This window comes from Emys orbicularis, chromosome 14 (genome assembly GCF_028017835.1).
Source record: "Emys orbicularis isolate rEmyOrb1 chromosome 14, rEmyOrb1.hap1, whole genome shotgun sequence".
NCBI lineage: Eukaryota > Metazoa > Chordata > Testudines > Emydidae > Emys > Emys orbicularis.
The window spans coordinates 9,499,264-9,520,481 of record NC_088696.1 but is presented as its reverse complement, the minus strand read 5'-3'; the positions used below and the strand labels follow the sequence as shown (position 1 = coordinate 9,520,481).

At 40.7% G+C, this 21,218-nt stretch overlaps 1 protein-coding gene and 1 non-coding gene across 2 annotated transcripts in view; one reads left to right on the top strand and one right to left on the bottom strand.

The window, feature by feature from the left end:
- The window catches only part of CDH13 (cadherin 13), a 608,253-nt gene that overhangs the window by 509,459 nt on the left and 77,576 nt on the right, over positions 1-21,218 (top strand). The gene's annotated exons all lie outside the window — the stretch shown is intronic.
- Positions 3,136-3,206, bottom strand: TRNAG-GCC (transfer RNA glycine (anticodon GCC)). Its single transcript has one exon. It is a non-coding gene; the product is annotated as a tRNA-Gly (tRNA).

Genomic DNA, 21,218 nt, shown 5'->3' with positions numbered 1-21,218 from the left:
ATATAGATAGAAGTGCTTGCAGATTTTGTGGTGATTTTCTTCCTGGGAGCTCTGAAATACTGTGGCTTGTTTAATGTTAGTGGATTTTTTTAATGGAATGTTGAGGGTTATTACTGTACACAAAGATATAGTTCTGTGTCATGAAGAACATTTGGCCTTTTTTCCAAAGAAAGTTAAGATATGGGGCTCAACTTTTGTACAGTACTAAGGGAGTGCCAGTCAGAAAGTAAATAATGAACCAAAAGGAAGTGCAGGAATAGATCTTTTTGGAAAATCTGACAACTTCCTTGCCTACTGTAGGATATTCAAACAGCTTGGCAATGCATTACTTAGACTGAGTGATTGCTAATGGGGCTGGGAGTTATTTATATACTCAGTGCATTCAGAAAATACATGATTTTTTTTCTGAGCCACTGTGTAACAGTTGGTGACAGAGCACTGCAGTGCTGTGCACCTGCAATGCATGCATGCTAGCCTATGGCTAATGTCACTGTTGGTAGTGTGTGATAAGGAGCTAGCGGGGAAACATCTGCTACAAAGCTATAAGCAGGCTAATCCATCTCTATAATATCTTTGTTCTAACACCATTGATTCTGGCAAGAGGTCAGCATGCTGCTGCCCAAAGAGTCAATAGAAGAAATATCAAGGTGTGTTGCCCCAGGTGGTTCCATCACAGAAGTGGTGTCAGGGGTTTGTTCTCCCTCGCCTAAGAAAATGGGGTGTAGAAGCCACTTCCCATGCATCCCAAGGAATCAATAGATGTTCCTGTGCCTCTGCAGTAGTGTGATTCCATTGGAACCACATTGCCAAGTCCTTCCTCTGGCTACTGCTGTCTCGGGCACGTTCTTAAAGGAAGGGCACTGCATGGGAAGGCTGCATTAGCTTTCCTTCATAAGCTCTGGGGTGAGGGGGGGAAACAGTGTGCTGCTGACCACCCAGTACCCATCCTGTCCCCCCACAGGGTTCTGGAACCAGCAAAGTGCCTTCTGCAGGGCCTTGGGGAGAGCTGGCATCTGCCGTGAGGTTACCACCCACAGCCACTTGCACATGGCTGAGGGAGAATCCACAGAGAGACTTGTGGGGATAATTTATGTGGATGTTTTGGCCAAGGGAGGATCAGTCCTCTTTGCTCTCCTCCATATATTATCTCTTTCTCTCTCTCTCTCGCTTCCAACCCTACCTTCAATGATTTCCAGAATGTTAAATCATTTAAACACTCAGAGTTCTATGGCATCGGGGAACTCAACTTTGGGAAATTTCTTTTTTTATTTATGTACTTAAGAAGTGACTGTCTTTAGAATAAATTGTCCATGTTAAAAAAAAGAGAGAGAGAAAGATTTCTGTATCCCTCCCTGACTCACGCTCAAACACAAATAAAGTAAATCTCTCATTAGTTTTAATGAAACATTCCCACTGTGAAAAATAGCAACATTTTATCCCTGTTAACTAAACTGTGCCTCCAAGAGAGAGATTATTTGGTCACACTTTACGTTAAAGATCCATTTATAAATAGGTTATAAAGGGTTAATAAATGATTAATTGATGTTTTCATAAATGATTATCAATTGTCATAGACTCCACTAAGTCAATCAGTTGCTTATAACCATGATTTACAACCATATTTATAATTATGTGCTTATGGTAACTCACTGGTGAGGGTGTGATACATGTCTCCCTCCTTATCCACAGAGAATATGAATCTTGTAGAGCCCTACTTAAAGAGCCTGGTTCTTTGGCTCAAGCTTTAGATATTCATGCTTTCAGCTCTGGAAGTTTCTGGCTCAATCCCTGATGTCAGCCAAGATGGTGGCCATCACACTTATAACCTGTTGTGACACATACGACTCATCTCTATAACATGCTTATGGCATCCATAAATCATGTATTAACCTTTAATAAACCATTTATAAGTGGAACCTTAATATAAAATGTGACTGATTCTTCAAACATAGATATCAAATAAAGCACAAAATAACCTTCTGTATGGTGTCTCAAGTCTCCTTATATCCCGTTTTGCTGGATAGATGTCGTAGAGCTCAGAATGGATTCATGAGATGGTCCCTTGGTATCTTGCTAGCTAGTTTAGTTGTCTGCTCAGAATGGATTGAAAACTCCATCTAGCGGTTAGAACAATGGACAGGGAGTTGGGAATCTTGGGTTTTTTACACAGTTCAGGATAAACCAAGTCAATCCATTTCTCTGTGTCTCCATTTACTCATCAGTTAAATGGATAGAATAGCATTTCAAGTAAAAGATGAGGTTAAATGAAATATCTCACTATCATTATTATTTATTAACACTGCAGGAACAATAATATGATAGAGATAATGGATTATAATTAAACTCTCTCAACAGACAATGGTATCATAAAATGCTTTCGTTTGAAAAAAAAAAAAAAACACTCTGAACCATGGCATTATCGGGTTCCAGGTCTGTTGGGTCTCTGTGACTTTGATCAGATTTGCTCAGTTGACAAATGAAAAAAGCACCACTTTGCAAAATGCAGTTCAGATCTAAAAATCAAGCCTGGTGCTTTCCTCCTGGCACGTTGTCAACAGTAATAAAGATTCTGCAGGTCAAATTCTGCCTTTAATTACACCCAGGCAAACCCATTCTCTTCGGGGGCAGGGAAGAAAGGGAGAGGAGAGAAGGAGGGGAAGGTTGTGCTGATAAGTAAGGCCTTGTATTTGGAAACTAGCAATTCTGTGGGTGATAAGGGAGATGGAATGGACTCCAGGACCCTCTCCCTCAGGGATTGCAAGAGTATAAAAAACAATCAGGTGGGGCTCTGAATACACACATGGAGCAAGTCAGTGGAGTAAGTAGGTGCTATTTTTACACAGTCACTTTTCATAATGTAATTCCACCTTGGCTCCCATCTTTGGGTCCAGCCAAGCCACACTCAAAGCAGGACCCAAAGGGACAGGTACACTTGGAGATATCCTATCTCCTAGAACTGGAAGGGACCTTGAAAGGTCATCGAGTCCAGCCCCCTGCCTTCACTAGCAGGACCAAGTACTGATTTTGCCCGAGATCCCTAAGTGGCCCCCTCAAGGATTGAACTCACAACCCTGGGTTTAGCAGGCCAATGCTCAAACCACTGAGCTATCCCTCCCCCAAAACAAATTCCACTGTTGCATTGGCGGAGAATCGAACCCAGGTCTCCTGTGTGGCAGGCAAGAATTCTACCACTGAACCACCAATGCAGATAATGGTCATTTCTACCATTTTTATTCTACCTTGATCTCCATGACTTCTGGGGATCCTTGTGCGCACAAGGGAAGGAACTGGGCATGGCAGGATATCCCTCCTCCTAGACTGTCATGGCCTACCAAAGAATCTGCTTTTATGTTGACTTTAGTCCCTGACATTTAATACTTATAATCTGTTGGAAGGAAAAATATAGGTAAAATTGTCAAATTTTGATCTGGCTGCCATGAGTAGGCAGGATCATTGATGGGGCAGGCATATTGACAGCTCAGAATGTAATACCTTTTCTTTTTCTTTTCATAATTTTTCGCTGATTTTACCTGTGCTGCAAATATTTTTACACAGCCCTTTGTGCAACCAATTTGTCGAACACAAAAGAGATTAGGTAGTCCCATAATTGGTTTATTTGTGTTCTTTCATGTCTGTGCCTGGGGCAAAGCTGCAGATGCATACGTGTTGTTGTAGCTAGATTCCATTTACAAAGTTCCTATTAGTTTAGTTTACAAAGTGTCTATTAGTCACATTGAGGGCTGTTTATCAGATCCCTATGTAAGGAAAGTAACACCTAAATTGTGATTAATATATTTTCTCTAAATTAAGTATGCATGCATTATAAACTCACTGCAAAACAAAAAGAAGAAAATCCTACATTATTTTAAATTAATGTTAATAGTCTGATTCAAACTATACTATTTGTTGTCATGTTTAATATTTAGCCTTTTCTGTGGAGTAGGTATTAAAGTCCAAACAATTAAGGGTTTTCCTAATTTGCATGCTGATCTTTAGTGCAATTTACAAGCCATTGGGTAAAATTTTCAAAAGCATCTACATGACTTAGGAGTCTAACTCTCATTTTCAAAAGTGACTTCGGCACTTATAGCCAGATTTCCAAAGGTCTGTAGGCACCTACCTATGCAGATGGGGGCCTAGTGGGGTTTTCAAGAGCACCTCGGTGTTGAATTCCCTTTGGAGTCAGGAGGAGTTGAAGATGATCCCTACCTACAAGGAATGCTCAGTGCCATGCAGGATTGAGCCCATAATGAGCACAGTGACAAACATTCAGCTATAGTGGTCCAAGTGGGACTGGTAAAATGTAATGGGACCAGGCTATACTTATTCTCTGCATTGAGTAAAACAAAGAGGAACGTAGGGTAAAATAGCATTTGGAAGATCAGTGCTTCTCGTATTCCTCCAAATTCATATGTGTACATAATAATTTGTATTCATGTGGCTTTCCATTAGCTATCTGTGAAACCAGTATGAGCACTTTGTTCAGGAACTTCTGCAAAATATGTTCAACACAGAGTCCATCCACTTATCACATAATTAGAGTAGAATATACTGCATCGCAGTAGGCAGCAGAGTTTTACATTTATCTCCGCTTTTGAAGGGTGAGTTCATTGCTTTGTTTCTCTCCGCCAAGGTCATGAAATACAGGAAGTTGTCTATTTAATCTACAGATAAACTCATTTCAGTGGTACATGAACCAACACAGTGCATGCTTTATTATCTGAAAGCAGCCAAAAAACACTTGTATAAATACAGGAAAGACTTTATGAATAGAAATGATTGTTCAAACCTTATGAAATTGGGAGGGGAGGGTGAATACAAAAGCACTTCACTGCTTCTTCAGATGTGTTTCTTTCCCTGCACTCCTTATAATTTGAGTCAGTGCACATAAAAACCTTGTATTCTTGTGAGTCCTTTTTCAAAAGACCTATTTTCCCTTCCTATCCTCTGTCTAGTTTCCTTCATTAGTCATGTTCAGCTGATTTGAGTAGTCTTGATATGAATGTCTGAGTCCTTGTCTTTGCTAACCATTTGGTTATGCTCGGGAGGTCAACAACAACTCAGTGGTAATAACAGAAATTCTCACTACAGCTGGTAGTTCTCGCCACTAAACCATTCCAATGCTGAGTATCCCCTGAAGACTTCTTCCATCTGCTTCAACTAAGAGCAAATATCCAAACAATGAAAGCAACAAAAAGCCATAAACCCCTAATGTATTGCTCTTTTCTCCAAGAACTGAAGCTTCATATGCTTCCTCAACATGGTCTGTGAAGTGTGAACTTTGCCATAGGTATTAAATTTGGAATTAGAAAGCAAACAGTTAGCAGTAACAGTTTTGAAAATATCAGCAGAAATATATTTGGGAAGGTAATTTGAGAGTAGATTAAAAAAAAAAAGAAAAGGAAATTAAAAACAGACAACCAGACAAGCACAAGCTAAATAAAGGGACTGGCCAGAATCCAGGGCTGCCCCTGCATCTCTGATTCAATAAAATCTTATATTTAGCGCTCATTGTTAGGGCTGGTCAAAAAAATTCCATTAAAACATTTTGCCAATTGAAATTTGGATTTTTCATTAAATTAAAAATTTTCATAAAAACTGTCTGCTTTCTGTGGGAAATGTTGATTTTCAGTTGAAAAACTGAACACCTGAAAAAGGAAGTATTTTGGCAGAAAACCAAAATACATTCGAACCTCAGAGTTATGAACACCTCGGGAATGGAAGTTGTTTGTAACTCTGAAATGTTCATAGTTCTGAACAAAATGTTGGGGATGTTCTTTCAAAAGTTTACAAATGAACATTGACTTAATATTAATACAGCTTTGAAACTTTACTATACAGAAGGAAAATGCTGTTTTAACTGTCTTAATTTAAATGAAACAAGCACAGAAAGTTTCCTTACCTTGTCAAATCTTTTATTTTTTTAAACTTTCCCTTTATTTTTTAGTAGTTTACATTTAACACAGTATTGTACCGGACTTTTTTTTTCCGGGGTCTCTGCTGCTGCCTGATTATGTACTTGCAGTTCCAAATGAGGTGTGTGGTTGACTGGTCAGTTTTGTAACTCTAGTGTTTGTAATTATGAGGTTCTACTGTATTTCATTTTGAACATACTGCTGCAATGCCTGCTGGGAGTTACAATTCAGTTGCTTTATGTCCCCATTCTCTGCTATTTTCTGGGCTCTCTGACCAGACAACATCTCACATGATGCACCATGACCAGGGACTCATGATGCACCTCCTCCGTTCTCCAAAAGTGGAGGATGTGGTTCATGATGGAAGCTGGAGTCTGAGCGGATGTAGCCTGACGCGGCTTATAGAGGACAATGAAAGCATGAGGCACCCAAACTCCAACTCCAACAAGGCACCACAGCCTCATTTCTGAATTGAAATATTTAGGTTTTCAACCAGTATTTCAGTATTCTAATTTTTGCCAAAAAAAAAATCAAAATTAAAAAGAGGGAGGAAAAAATCTGATTGTCTCTGCCTGTTGCATATTTGAGATTGACAAATGGAAAGTACGATATTTTGAGGCCCGTAAACTGCAGTGACCTCTCTGTGGAGAGAGACATGGTCCTGCACACAGCCTTGTTAAAGTCAATGGTTCAGTGTGCAGGGGCAGAAGTTTTTCCATGCAGAGGTCATTGTAGGGTTGGGGCCTAAGTGTTTATTATGTTATTCTTATAACTGGGAGTAAGGACTATGGGATCAATAAGTGGAATAGGTGGCAAAGGCAAATTGTTAAGTATTGGCTTTGAGATATTGCCAGCAAAACTATTTTCTAGCTTAATGGAAACACTTGTTATACACTGATGTGCTGAAAAGGTTATGATTCCCTGTCTCTAAGTGCATCTCCGAAATATGGAATCTGCACTAAACAAAAATGCTAAGAACTCTATCTTTATTTGACACTGGCATGGCAGATTTTATTAGTAATACATAGTGGAATTGTTAGATATGTGGCAAAATATCACACTAATCCCATGAGTTAAGAAACCCATACAGCCTAAAAGCTTCCAGCATCTGTAAGAATTTCTCTTTATAAGTGGGATTAAACAAGATAAACCACTATAGATCTTAACATATTCAATTTGCACCAGACAAAACCCTATTTAATAGCAATATGTGCTAGTTAGCGTAGTACTTATAGTTTATATGACCAGAAAGGGGTTATGAAACTGCAGAACATTCATACAAAAATAACAGTTATCTGACTGCTTAGGTCATTGCTCCAGAGAGATTTTTTTAAATTTATTTTTGTGATCAGTTTTTCAGTTTCTTCACTGACAAGTCAATCAGCAACACACAAACTGATTTGGCTACTGCAAAATTTGCTAAGCAGCTGTGCATGTGAATGAAAGTGTCAGGATTATTTAGACAAAATATCTTTTTTCCGTCTGCTCTGGAACATTAAAATAGTGAACCGATAAAAATCAACATGCTAAAAAGAGCCATACATTTACTCAAGCAAAACTGTTGGTAAATGTCTAAGAAACAATCCCATTTGGAAGGCAATAAAGTTCTATATGGTTGATCATCTATTGAACTTACTGGAATGAAAATGTTGTCGATTGGTTTAACAAAAAAAAAAAAAAAGCAGGTTTGGAGTTACATCAAGAATTCTTTGCAATTATGGTATCTTTTGAGAAAGATGATTCAGCGAAGTAATTTATTCAGATCCTTGTATGTTATTTCCATGTCTTGTTTGCCTTTGAGTCCCAGATGCTTATTTCTTAAAGGGTAGTCCTTTCTCTAACCAGCTGTCTGAGTCACTTAATACTTATTTGTTTGTACAAGTGTTTTCCCTATGCTCCCAGTCCATATGTCATGGGGAAAAAGTGTAATCCCTTGCTGTGCACAGCCCAGACTTTACAGTACTGTGCACCCATGTTCACCCTCCCATCCCAGGCTTTGGCTCCCTGAATTCTGAAATGTCATTACCCTCCCGACCTAAGGCTGAATGATACTGTTTCTGCTCCATCACTTCCTTCCTCCTCTCATCTTTGGGGTTTTAGTATTTTAGGGTTAACCTGTGAGGCTTCCATTTGCAGGATCAAGACTTTCTCCTCCTCCCTTTCCTGGAGGGTTGAAATCTGAGCTCTCTTGTTTAACAGATTCCTTTGGTTGGCCAAGTGTGTCCTCTGGGCTAACAGCTATGCTCCCCCCTGTTAGGTAATTTGCATCAACACAGACACTAGTTTGTTTACTAGTTTTCAAATTCATTTTCTCATCTGTTACCAATTCCAAGGCTGGACTCTGTCTTAAAGACCATCCCTTTTCACTAGCATGTCAGAACAGGGCCGGCTCTAGCTTTTTTGCTGCCCCAAGCAGCAAAAAAAAGCGCCGTCCCCCGAGCCCCCCCCCCGCCGAGCGCCGCGCGCCGTAACCCCCCCTGCTGAGTGCCGCACCGCGCCGCCGGAACCCCCCCCCGAGCGCCGCGCCCCGCGCCGCCCCCCGCCGAGCGCCGCGCCGCCGGAGCACCCCCCCCCCGCTGAGCACCGCACCGCGCCGCCGGAACCCCCCCCGAGCGCCGCGCCACGTGCCGCCCCCCCCGCCGAGCACCGCGCCGCCGGAGCCCGCCCCACGCCGCCGGAGCGCCCCCCCCCCGCGGAATGCTGCGCCGCGCTGCCCCCCGCCACCCCAAGATTGGCCGCCCCTTACCAGGTGCCGCCCCAAGCATGTGCTTGGTTGCCTGGGTTGTGATGTCCTTCCATTACCAATCTCTGCTTCCAGATGGAATCAGATGTACTCTAATCCATTAAGAGACTACAAGACATATCCAAAGTGTCTAGGGGTAAGAGTTTACCTGCCACCCCCTGCATTCTCAAGACATCAACTGCACAGTTGTTCTGCTCTGCAGATTCAACTACCCAATCTGCCCTCTGAACCTGAGACACAAACTGTTCACTTAAAAGAATCAGCATGGAGATATTCATGTTCCAACAAGATTGTCTCTCCAAAATGCTGGCTAATAGTAAGCACATCTAGTTGGTTATAGGGTTGTTCAAACTCCCTAACAATTTTCACTCCAACTGAAACCTCCTTTAAGCTATCCACACTGGATCTTTCTAAAGCAAGGTCAGTGGATCCATACACATCTGAAAGACTCTGGCAGTTAGGAACTGAAAAGTCTCTCAACAAATAAACTGTTGCTGTCTACAGACAGTGATTCATACTGAACTAATGCAATCAAATCACTTCCACACCCCTCAGTTGCAGCAAGCTGCTTGCAAAATCCACCATGAGGCTGTTTTCCCTTTTCAGGAGCTTTTTTGGACAACAATTCATCTTGCATACAAAATGTGCCTCTGCCCTCCCCAGTTGGGACTTGATTGTAAGGATCAACCCTAGCCTTATCTAATGAAACAACATTTTGCTGCATCACAACAATTTTTTCCTGTGTTTCATTCAATTTCAGAGCCATCTCCAACAAATTCTCAGCTGGCATAGGCTGAGAGACGCTCCCTGTTTGTTCACAGGCTCCCTTACTGTCACCAGTCAGGCTGTCTTTTCTAACAGACAACTGGGAGAGAGGGACAGCTTCCTTAACAGGCAAGTTGCCCCTCACAACAGACAAACAATTGGAGAAATCCTTTACCTTGTCCTGGCACTCACCGCTGAGTACATACAAATACATGGAGAATGGGATAGATAAAGGCTTGGGAATATTCCCCTCCTTTCCACTATTCTCCAAGGTGCTAACAGGTAATACAGATGAAACACATCCATATTGTCCTTGTGGGTGTGTTAGGATTCAAATTTTAAATAGCATGGGGCTCTGATCCAAAACGTAATTGACCTGGTTCTGTGGATCCTGCCAACTATGCCAAATGTCACCATGCTTCAGTGAGTCACAGCTGAAGATACCAGATTCAGGACAAACTGCTGAGAAATAGGGCCGACTCACCCGAGACTGGTGGTTATTCTATCATTAGATTATACCAAGCCAGTAACAAAAACAAATTTCTGTCTCACCTTACTGGTTTAACAAGAAGTAAAAAATGCAGTCTTCTTAGGCATCCCAGCCCTTATTTCACTAGCTAGACACTAGAATTTATGATGAGTGATTATTGAATACCAATTTTATCAAACAAATGGTTCTTCTGATCTCAAGAGATCAGCCACACTACTAGGTCAATATATGACTCAGATCTTACCCAACAATCACACTATTGCCAGTCCTTTACGAACTAAAATCTAAAGGTTTATTTATGGAAGAAAAGATGAAGAGAGTTAAAAATGGTTCATAGATGATTGCAATGATTATATGTATATGTTCTTATATCAGGTTTGTAGCAGTGATTAAATAAACTGCTGGCTTGTAAAGTCTCTGGTAACTTCCAAAAGATTGGAAGGTCCTCAGTCCATAGATTAGGAAATGCTCCCTTTAGTTGTGAGTCCGTAGTCCAGAGAATCAGAGCAGGAAAGAGGCAACATGGAGATGATTCAAGAGTCTTTTATACCATCTTCCAGGTGCTTGGAATTTCACTGTTCCAAAACAAAGCTCACAGTGGCAATATTAATGATATGAATGGTCATATTTCAATCATGCAGCATCACATGTTACCATTTTCTTGGTATCTTGCCCTCCTTTTCCCATGTGTCTGAATCTGAGGTCTCCCATCTTCATGGAGGAGGGTTCCTCCTAACTCCCTCATCATTAAATAACACCTCCCTGGCTCTTGTCCCTCCACCTTCAAGCATGCTGTTTACTCCACACTATATAAAACCTTTTCTGAACCCCACCTACTTTCTAATTCTTTTTCTTCATCTGCAAGACCCTGAATGTGTCATCTGCTCCCAGGACCTACATATTTTCCAGCTTCCCTTAGAGCCCCCTCCATTCCAGTTTCTGTCCTCTCTACTCCATCCAATCTCACTTCTCCAAAATAGCTAATGACCTCTTCCTGCTTAAGCTTACGGGCCTCCATCTTTATTCTTATCAAGATCTTGTTGTCTTTACTCCCCTCATCCACCCTGTTCTCCTAAAGACCTACGTTTTTGAGACTCTATCTCCTGATACTTCTTCTGCCTCACTGACCACTACGTCATTGTTACCTTTGGTGGAGTATCATCTTTCCTCTCCCTGCTGATGTCTCCTGGGTGACCATTATTCATATCCTCCTTTCCTCACTGTCCACTTATCTCCAAGAACAGTTGTTATGGCTTCGATTGCCATCTGTATGCTGATAGTTCTCAGAACCCCAGGTACTCTCTCTACTTCTCCCTCTCTGTCCAGGCTCACATCACTGCCGGTCTCCCCAGGTATCTCACTGTTTCCTTAAATTTAAACATGTCAAAAATTAAACTTCTCATCTTTCCTCCTAAACCATCTCTCCTCCTCATTTTGTTCATCTGCAGTGGCCACTTCCATTCACTCAGGCATGGAATGCTCACCTAATTTACATGCATATGTCCAGTCACTAACTTGCATATGCACATGGTTACATTAGTACATAGTTCCTTTCTATGTTACTAATAGCACCTCAGATAATAATAAATGATATAACTGTACAAACCCTTATATTTTTTTGTGCCATTTATGATTTCTGTTTACTTTTTCCACTTCATTCAGGGTGGATAATGAAAATAGACAAGTCAATTTCACTTTTGTCTACAGTCAATTTCATTTTCTGATTCTACCACAATGTACATAAGAGAAATTAACACTGCAGATGAATGTATTCATCCAAATATGTAATTGTTTTTATTGAAATATTACCCCCCCAAAAATCAAAGATAACATTTCTGTGGGATCAGTCCAATGGGACAACTCCTGTGCATAAGTGTTTGTGAGATCATATTTGCAAGTAACAGTTTAGGCATGTGCATATTCAAATCTGGGTTTTGTGTAGGCATTCCTATAGCTGTACATGCTCACAGGTGTGTACCTACCTAAAACTGACGCCCATGCCTTTTAATCTTAAAATGTCCCCTTAAATTGCATTTTCTTCTGCAGCTTGAATTGAAATTTCGAGGTTTAGTTTTGGGGTGTTTTCTTTGTTTGTTGGTAACCAAACAAGCATCCTAACAGAGAGAGAGAGAGCACTGTACTTGGCTAATTGATTATTGTACTCCCAGCTAGGGGGGGGAAGTGCTTATTTGAAGACAAATGAAGGGCATGTTTACTAAGTTAGCAGTTCTGACCTTTTCAAAGTTTCTAGCTTAAATAATAATTGAAGTCGTGAATAAATAAATCCAGCTTGTCTTGCAGATGTTGAACTCTCCTAAGTCCTTTTACATCTGCTGCCTGATATTAGTGGTAGAAACTGTTTTATCATACCCCATGCTGGGGCTGTCTGGTACACTCTAGGAACTGTTTTCTTTCCTCCAGCCATATTATTAAAATGCAGCTCCGATCAATAAATCCGTATGCTTTCTGTCAATGGTAAGTGTTTGCCTAGAGGTCTTGTGCCCCAGAGGTATTTCTTTTCTTCTATTCTTCAGTGTCCATTGGGGAATTCACCAGTTCCAGTAAGTCTTGTTTACCTAGACTACCTGTTGAGATTGTTTTCAGACAACCTGCTGGAGCTGTGGTGAGAAATATATATGTATGTTTAAAAGTATATATATATGGCTAATGCAAAATGTAAGGCAGTAAGGCAACTGTCTTCCAATACTGGGATCAGACATAGCCACTAGAAAAATCTTTGCTTTTGGAAGATTAAACACTTAAGCATGCAGTCTAGATTCATTTGCTGTGGTAGTAGGAGGCAAGGCAGGATGGATTACAGAAACAGCTCACAGCTTCTGACATCCAGTTCTGGCTTTTTTCACATGGTTGTAGGACTGTCAGTGTTTTCTCTTTCCCTTTTCCCACATGTAGACTATATCAGTTGATCAATGGAACGATACACGAACAACTAACCAATTTTAAAAGCTCCTTCCCTATTCCTTTCTCCCCCTCCTTCCCCCTGTCCCCCCACCCCCCAGTAACAGTTGTATGCTTAACAACACTTCTTCTAGTAATTAAGGGAAAATGCAATGATACCTCCAACTGGGCTTTTTAAGCAAACGTGACATCTACTATTGAAACATTAATTTATCATTTCCCATGGGACATCAGTTTTGAAAAACAAAACACTGGATTTAAAAGGTGTCTGCTGCAGCCCAGCATGGTTATATCTTAAATTCACATGCCATTATCATCTCTGTAAAGTACAATCATATCACAAAAGCAATGATCTAATTGTGCCATACTCAGAACACTTTGCATGTCTCTCATTTGGATTATCAGTGCGTGGGAGACCAGGCTAATATGACATGTTCCTCCCTGATCTTAGCAAAATTTGATATACGCTTCTATCCACAAATGCAGCTGAGAAAGAGAGAAAGAGCACCTTGTTTGTTACGTTGAAGATTCACTTCAAATAACAGCAGTAATCTGCGATTGTTGGTGAGTACAAAAAAGACTAGGCTTTAGTCAGTAGAAATGAATCCAGTCAGCTGAATGTTGCACACCTGTATTATTTATTTGAGAACGGTGCAGTATTTTTTGTCAACAGACTTACACAGAGAGTTATAGGTTACATGGTCAAGATGTTGTAAGATCCTTTTTGGACTCATTTGCAATAGGTCAAAAGACACTGAGTTTTCCCTTCCAATTGCCAAAAGGCCAAACTATAGATGGATGCTCTCTTATTCTATGAATTTATTTTTTTTCTAAAATTCATAGCGTATGGGCTGCATTACAAATGTTAATGGTACTATTATAGGATCATAATTTAAAAATTGCAAAGGGCTGCAGCAGCATGTCATTCCCCCACTTTATTAAAACGAATGAACAGATGTACAATTTATTTCTGCTGAACTATCATCTAAATTCATAAGCTATTTCTCATGTGTCTAAAATCCTTGTTGGTTTCCCATTTTCTTTGCTTTAGAAAAAAAATTATGCTCTCGCATTTATCACTCTGGGGATATAAACGAGGAGTGTACTCTTCACTTCATTCACTTCAGACTAATATCCTTGACATAGTTTAAACCCCATCTCTTCAAGGCTATTCAGCAAAAGCCAGGCAACAGAACACCCAGGATCCAACTGGAAATCTCCCTGCCACCCATGTTCAAGGCTGAGAAGTTGAGTCATATGAGATTATGTTCTCTCTGACAGAATGAGGTGGTACACAACTGCATTTAAACTTTTGACACCTGTAATGACAGCAAAGGTATACAATTAATAGCAAGTTTGTTTCCATAGAGGCCAATTTTGGGGAAACCCAGGAAGAGGCAAATGATGTACCATAATGTGGTGATGGCATAGATATTAATCTTTGTAACTAAATTTGCGATTAATAGGAGCATTTTTGATTGGCCTCAGCAATTAATGATGCTTGTTATTTATATAGCACCAGATTGCACTGCCATTGTAGGTGCTTCACTGAAGCAATAAACAAACAAAACAAGATGACGCACAGATTCAAGGACTAAAAATCATATAGATTCATAGATTCATAGATTCTAGGACTGGAAGGGACCTCGAGAGGTCATTGAGTCCAGTCCCCTGCCCGCATGGCAGGACCAAATACTGTCTAGACCATCCCTGATAGACATTTATCTAACCTACTCTTAAATATCTCCAGAGATGGAGATTCCACAACCTCCCTATGCAATTTATTCCAGTGTTTAACCACCCTGATAGTTAGGAACTTTTTCCTAATGTCCAACCTAGACCTCCCTTGCTGCAGTTTAAGCCCATTGTTTCTTGTTCTATCCTTAGAGGCTAAGGTGAACAAGTTTTCTCCCTCCTCCTTATGACACCCTTTTAGATACCTGAAAACTGCTATCATGTCCCCTCTCAGTCTTCTCTTTTCCAAACTAAACAAACCCAATTATTTCAGCCTTCCTTCATAGGTCACGTTCTCAAGACCTTTAATCATTCTTGTTGCTCTTCTCTGGACCCTTTCCAATTTCTCCACATCTTTCTTGAAATGCGGTGCCCAGAACTAGACACAATACTCCAGCTGAGGCCTAACCAGAGCAGAGTAGAGCGAAAGAATGACTTCTCGTGTCTTGCTCACAACACACCTGTTAATGCAACCCAGAATCATGTTTGCTTTTTTTGCAACAGCATCACACTGTTGACTCATATTTAGCTTGTGGTCCACTATAACCCCTAGATCCCTTTCTGCCGTACTCCTTCCTAGACAGTCTCTTCCCATTCTGTATGTGTGAAACTGATTTTTTCTTCCTAAGTGGAGCACTTGCATTTGTCTTTGTTAAACTTCATCCTGTTTAACTCAGACCATTTCTCCAATTTGTCCAGATCATTTTGAATTATGACCCTGTCCTCCAAAGCAGTTGCAATCCCTCCCAGTTTGGTATCATCCACAAACTTAATAAGCGTACTTTCTATGCCAATATCTAAGTCGTTAATGAAGATATTGAACAGAGCCGGTCCCAAAACAGACCCCTGCGGAACCCCACTCGTTATGCCTTTCCAGCAGGATTGGGAACCATTAATAACAACTCTCTGAGTACGGTTATCCAGCCAGTTATGCACCCACCTTATAGTAGCCCCGTCTAAATTGTATTTGCCTAGTTTATCGATAAGAATATCATGCGAGACCGTATCAAATGCCTTACTAAAGTCTAGGTATACCACATCCACAGCTTCTCCCTTATCCACAAGACTCATTATCCTATCAAAGAAAGCTATCAGATTGGTTTGACATGATTTGTTCTTTACAAATCCATGCTGGCTGTTCCCTATCACCTTACCACCTTCCAAGTGTTTGCAGATGATTTCCTTAATTACTTGCTCCATTATCTTCCCTGGCACAGAAGTTAAACTAACTGGTCTGTAGTTTCCTGGGTTGTTTTTATTTCCCTTTTTATAGATGGGCACTATATTTGCCCTTTTCCAGTCTTCTGGAATCTCTCCCGTCTCCCATGATTTTCCAAAGATAATAGCTAGAGGCTCAGATACCTCCTCTATTAGCTCCTTGAGTATTCTAGGATGCATTTCATCAGGCCCTGGTGACTTGCAGGCATCTAACTTTTCTAAGTGATTTTTAACTTGTTCTTTTTTAATTTTATCTGCTAAACCTACCCCCTTCCTATTAGCATTCACTAGGTTAGGCATTCCTTCAGACTTCTCGGTGAAGACCGAAACAAAGAAGTCATTAAGCATCTCTGCCATTTCCAAGTTTCCTGTTACTGTTTCTCCCTCTTCACTAAGCAGTGGGCCTACCCTGTCTTTGGTCTTCCTCTTGCTTCTAATGTATTGATAAAAAGTCTTCTTGTTTCCCTTTATTCCTGTAGCTAGTTTGAGCTCATTTTGTGCCTTTGCCTTTCTAATCTTTCCCCTGCATTCCTGTGTTGTTTGCCTATATTCATCCTTTGTAATCTGTCCTAGTTTCCATTTTGTATATGACTCCTTTTTATTTTTTAGATCATGCAAGATCTCGTGGTTAAGCCAAGGTGGTCTTTTGCCACATTTTCTATCGTTCCTAACCAGTGGAATAGCTTGCTTTTGGGCCCTTAATAGTGTCTCTTTGAAAAACTGCCAACTCTCCTCAGTTGTTTTTCCCCTCAGTCTTGATTCCCATGGGACCTTACATATCAGCTCTCTGAGCTTACCAAAATCCGCCTTCCTGAAATCCATTGTCTCTATTTTGCTGTTCTCCCTTCTACCCTTCCTTAGAATTGCAAACTCTATGATTTCATGATCACTTTCACCCAAGCTGCCTTCTACTTTCAAATTCTCAACGAGTTCCTCCCTATTTGTTAAAATCAAGTCTAGATCAGCTTCCCCCCAGTAGCTTTTTCAACCTTCTGAAATAAAAAGTTGTCTGCAATGCAGTCCAAGAATTTGTTGGATAGTCTGTGCCCCGCTGTGTTATTTTCCCAACATATATCCGGACAGTTGAAGTCCCCCAACACCACCAAATCTTGGGCTTTGGATGATTTTGTTAGTTGTTTAAAAAAATCCTCATCCACCTCTTCCACCTGGTTAGGTGGCCTGTAGTAGACTCCTAGCATGACATCACCCTTGTTTTTTACCCCTTTTAGCCTAACCCAGAGACTCTCAACACTTCCGTCTCCTATGTCCATCTCTACCTCAGTCCAAGTGTGTACATTTTTAATATATAAGGCAACACCTCCTCCCTTTTTCCCCTGTCTATCCTTCCTGAGCAAGCTGTACCATAGTCATGAAGAGCATTAAACAAATCCATTGCCATGGGAAAAATTAGTATAAAAATTCCAGACCATTTACTATCAATATATCATCAGTTTTACTTGTTTGGCAAGGTTTGCAGGCAACATTTTGTACTTGTTCACAATGTGCCCCTGAGGTTCTGGCCGCATTTCCATTGCAAATCCTATTTCTAAGGGTTTATGTTGCAAGAGAGCAGTAAAAATGTGCTACAGGCTGCAAGTTATATCGGAGTTCTCGGCCTGTGAACGTTTTTTTTTTTAATTTTATAAAAATCATTTTGGCAAGGCCAAAGGAGTACAGAATGTGAAACAATCTGCTTTATTCACGTTGTAACTGTTCTGTAATTTAAACACAGCTTTGCAGGAGAGATTAGGAATATCACCTAGCTCTTTTTGTTGTTTTTAAAGGAACACAATTTAAAAATGAGCACAATTTCCTTGAGAATTTTACACATGTGCAATAATCACTTTCCATCCAGAATTCCCTTTCAGTTGATTGGTAGTCTGTGGATAATGGAGACAGTGCAGCAATCTATCCCATAAGATAGGCCTTGATCCATCTGTTTAAACATAGGCCCATTAAAGTCAGTGGGGCTAAGCATGTGCTAAAAGTTATGCACATGTGTAAGTGCTTTGCTGAAACAAAACCCCAAAACCCAGCCATGCAATATATGAAATTCTGGACACTCCGTTAAATGGCCAAGTCTCTCTTTATGTGTTCTATTTAGAGTTCTGGTCTACAAGAGAAGATAAATCATCTACTCCTTGTATTTGGAAATATTAATTCATCCAGCGTGAGTGTATAAATGCACCCAGACACCATAGTGGTGGGTGTCTTGTATGTATGAGATAAACAAATAGAGGTATTCAGAACTTCATAAATCTTAGCAACAAAGGGATAAAAATAACCTATTTCTTGGCTAAAACCTCATGATATTTCAGATTGGTCCTGCCAGAAGTGAAAGAATGTTCTACTATAGAAGGTACCATCCTCCAAATGAGATGTTGGTTGCCTTTTATATTAAGGTTACCTTTTATGAATGTAATATTTGTATTAACGTAGCACCTATGAACCCTAATCATGGGCGAGGATCCCATGTGCTAGGTGCTGTACAAACTCAGTCCCTAGAGCCCATAAACCCACAGGGTTTACCATATAATAGATTAATGTTGTAAGTCTGATACAGATATGAGTAGTAAATGGCCTTAGAATGGTTAAAGGCAATGACAATAAGCAACCTATTAATCTGATCAAAGCTATACATATTATGAGAGAGATGTCTTTACATATGCAAATTGTTAGTTAATTACGTGCCAGTAAATGGGGATTAAGAATATGCAGCTCCCTTCCTGGGTATGGCTGGTTGGAAATTTTCTGTTGATATTTTGTTTTACAGAAAATGCAGTTTCTCCAGTATCAATTTTTTAAAAATTTTACACAAGTTTTCCCAATTTTCTTCCCCTCCGGTTGAACTGGTACAGTGGTCTTGGGAGATGTAGTCCAGCCAGGGAGCCTGGCCCATAGAGGAAAATGGGGCATGAGACACCTGATCTACAACTCCTATGAGACATCATGGTGGCTGCAGTTCAATATCGAAACAATGCTTTGATTTTGTTCAACAAACTGGAATGAAATGTTTTGACATTCCAAATCCAACATTTTAGGAACTTTCCATTCTGCCAAACACGTTGATAGTTTTACTTTTTGGCTAGAGTTGAGCCAAAAACAAATATTAAAATATCGTAACTGCCCGCAGGACAGAAATTCCAGTTTTTGACCATCTCTATTCCCGTAGGACAAATGGAACTTCTTCTTGTGCGCTGCAAATGACTTCTTGTGTGCAGCAATTTATGGGCAACTCTTAACAATAGAGCTCAGTTGTGACTTTTGGTAAAATCTCTACTTTGGAGGCGGTGCCAAGATACACCAGCCCATGAGGAGTTGGGGGACATATGATGCTGCCAGAAGCACAATCTCTTCCAGATTTCCACTATATATACGCCCCTGGTACCATCCCTTAGGATGTTGCAGCCTGCTCCCCTTGCATATCCAGCCAACTCTGTTAGCCAGTGCAGGGAAGGGGAGGGGGCATGGTTCTGCCTCTTCGTTGTCCCTTCCTGCTGCTGTTGGAATAATTTGCACCCACAAGAGTGCTAGGTGGAAGCCTGTTAATGTACTAAAGAGAGCATAGGGACTGTAACTGTGGCTGAATTATGTGTCAGAGACACAAGCTACTTCTTCCCCCCCCATCTCATTCCAGTGGCCCCTCACAGTCTGTCCCAGCATGATTGTTTGAATATCTCACGCCCACTCCCTTTCAATCCACGCTTGATATGTTTTTTTCCCTTTGCATTTTCATGGCAGTAAAGTATACTTTCAGCTAAGAAAGGAAATGTTGAAAATATAACTTTCTTATATGTCATCTTTCTTCTGCAGCTGGAAAAGCAAATGTGCTTTTTGCAGTCGATCCCTATTTCTATAATGGACAGAACCAAAACCCCAGATCAGAACACTGCTGAATTGGGGGGGGGGGGGGGGGGGGAGGAGGAGGACCTGAAACCTGGATCCACATTTTGTGGTTCAGTTCTATTTATTTATTCATTGGCATTTATTCATTCATTTTCTTTCTCAGAGTTCAAGCTACAAGCTTAATTAAAGACAATACACCGATGATCATTCATAAAGTCGAACCTTGTGAACGATGGTATACAATTGTGAAAAGGTTTATTATTATGGGGTCCTATTCTAGTTTATATATGTTCTTATATTGTGGGTACCATTGCCACAATACTGGAGTGCCTTGCAGTTGTACATTGTGACATAACTAACATCTATCAAGTATGGTTTTTCTTTCTCTCATCTCTCCTGGAGGAGAATTGTATGTGCAGTAGCTTTCTGGTTTTGTAGGGTTTTTGTTGGTCTTGTGTTTTTTCTTCTGTAGATAAGACTCAGTGTTTAATGATATTATGTATAGGCGGTTTTCTTGGTTTTCGTTCTATAAACAGGCTGAGGGAATTTCATGTTCATGAAAGTGTGAGACTATTAGCACTGGCTAGTGACCTACATAGCATAGGCAGGCACTTGGCAGCCTTGGCAGTGTTCTTCACATATTGCTTCTAATGCACCTAACTCCTGACCTGCAGTTACCCTGCAGTTCCTGTTCTGGACTTCTCTTGAGCTGAGAGAGTCTGACATCTGTGTCAAATTTTGTACTGAGGGCAGATACCCACAAGCGTCTAGGATGAGACCCATCAAACAAATAGTCACTTCAGAGTGACCTTCATTAGAAGAATATTTTACACATATATAGATAGCACTTTTCATCCCAATGGACCCCAAAGCAGTGTACAGATTGTGGGCCAGATTAATTTCCATCGACATAAGGTAGTATAAATTACAACTCTGCAACTGGAGGAAGAGAGGAATTTATTTCCAAGGAGGGGGACAATGATTCCACTGCCCCCCAACCTTTGGGGTTCCACCAAGGGCGGTAGTTTTAATTTCCATAGGAGTCTTGCTAGTAGAGGCTTCTAAGGACATTCCCTATTGAGAACATCTCCAAGTTGTCCTGGCCACAACAGATCCCCAACCAGCAGTACCCTTTTCAGGGCAGTACTGAAACCGTTAGGCCCTCTTAGCAGACAGAGGACATTACAGATACACTGAGCATCCCAAATGGTGCGATTGTACATGTCAGGGTCCCTGTACCTTGATTTATGGGGGAAGAAGCCAGCATCAGTTGGGGAAAATTAGGTCCTACATGTTTCTTGCTATCTGTGATATCTATTTATTATAGATACTCATCTCTCACGACTAAAATTCAGTCCATCTCAGGGGTGGCAGTAACAGGTTGGTGTAATGGCAGAAGCAATACTCTCCAACAGCTAAGGAACAAGAAATGGAGAAAACCTGATGCATTGACGGATGTGAATTTTGGCTAGTCAAAATGGAAAATTATCCAGATAGAATTGAGCAAAACTGCTTCCTATTCTTATCAGAAGTGCCATGGAACCCTTGTGGATCAGAAGTAGTCAGGGGATGCGTTCTACATTTCATC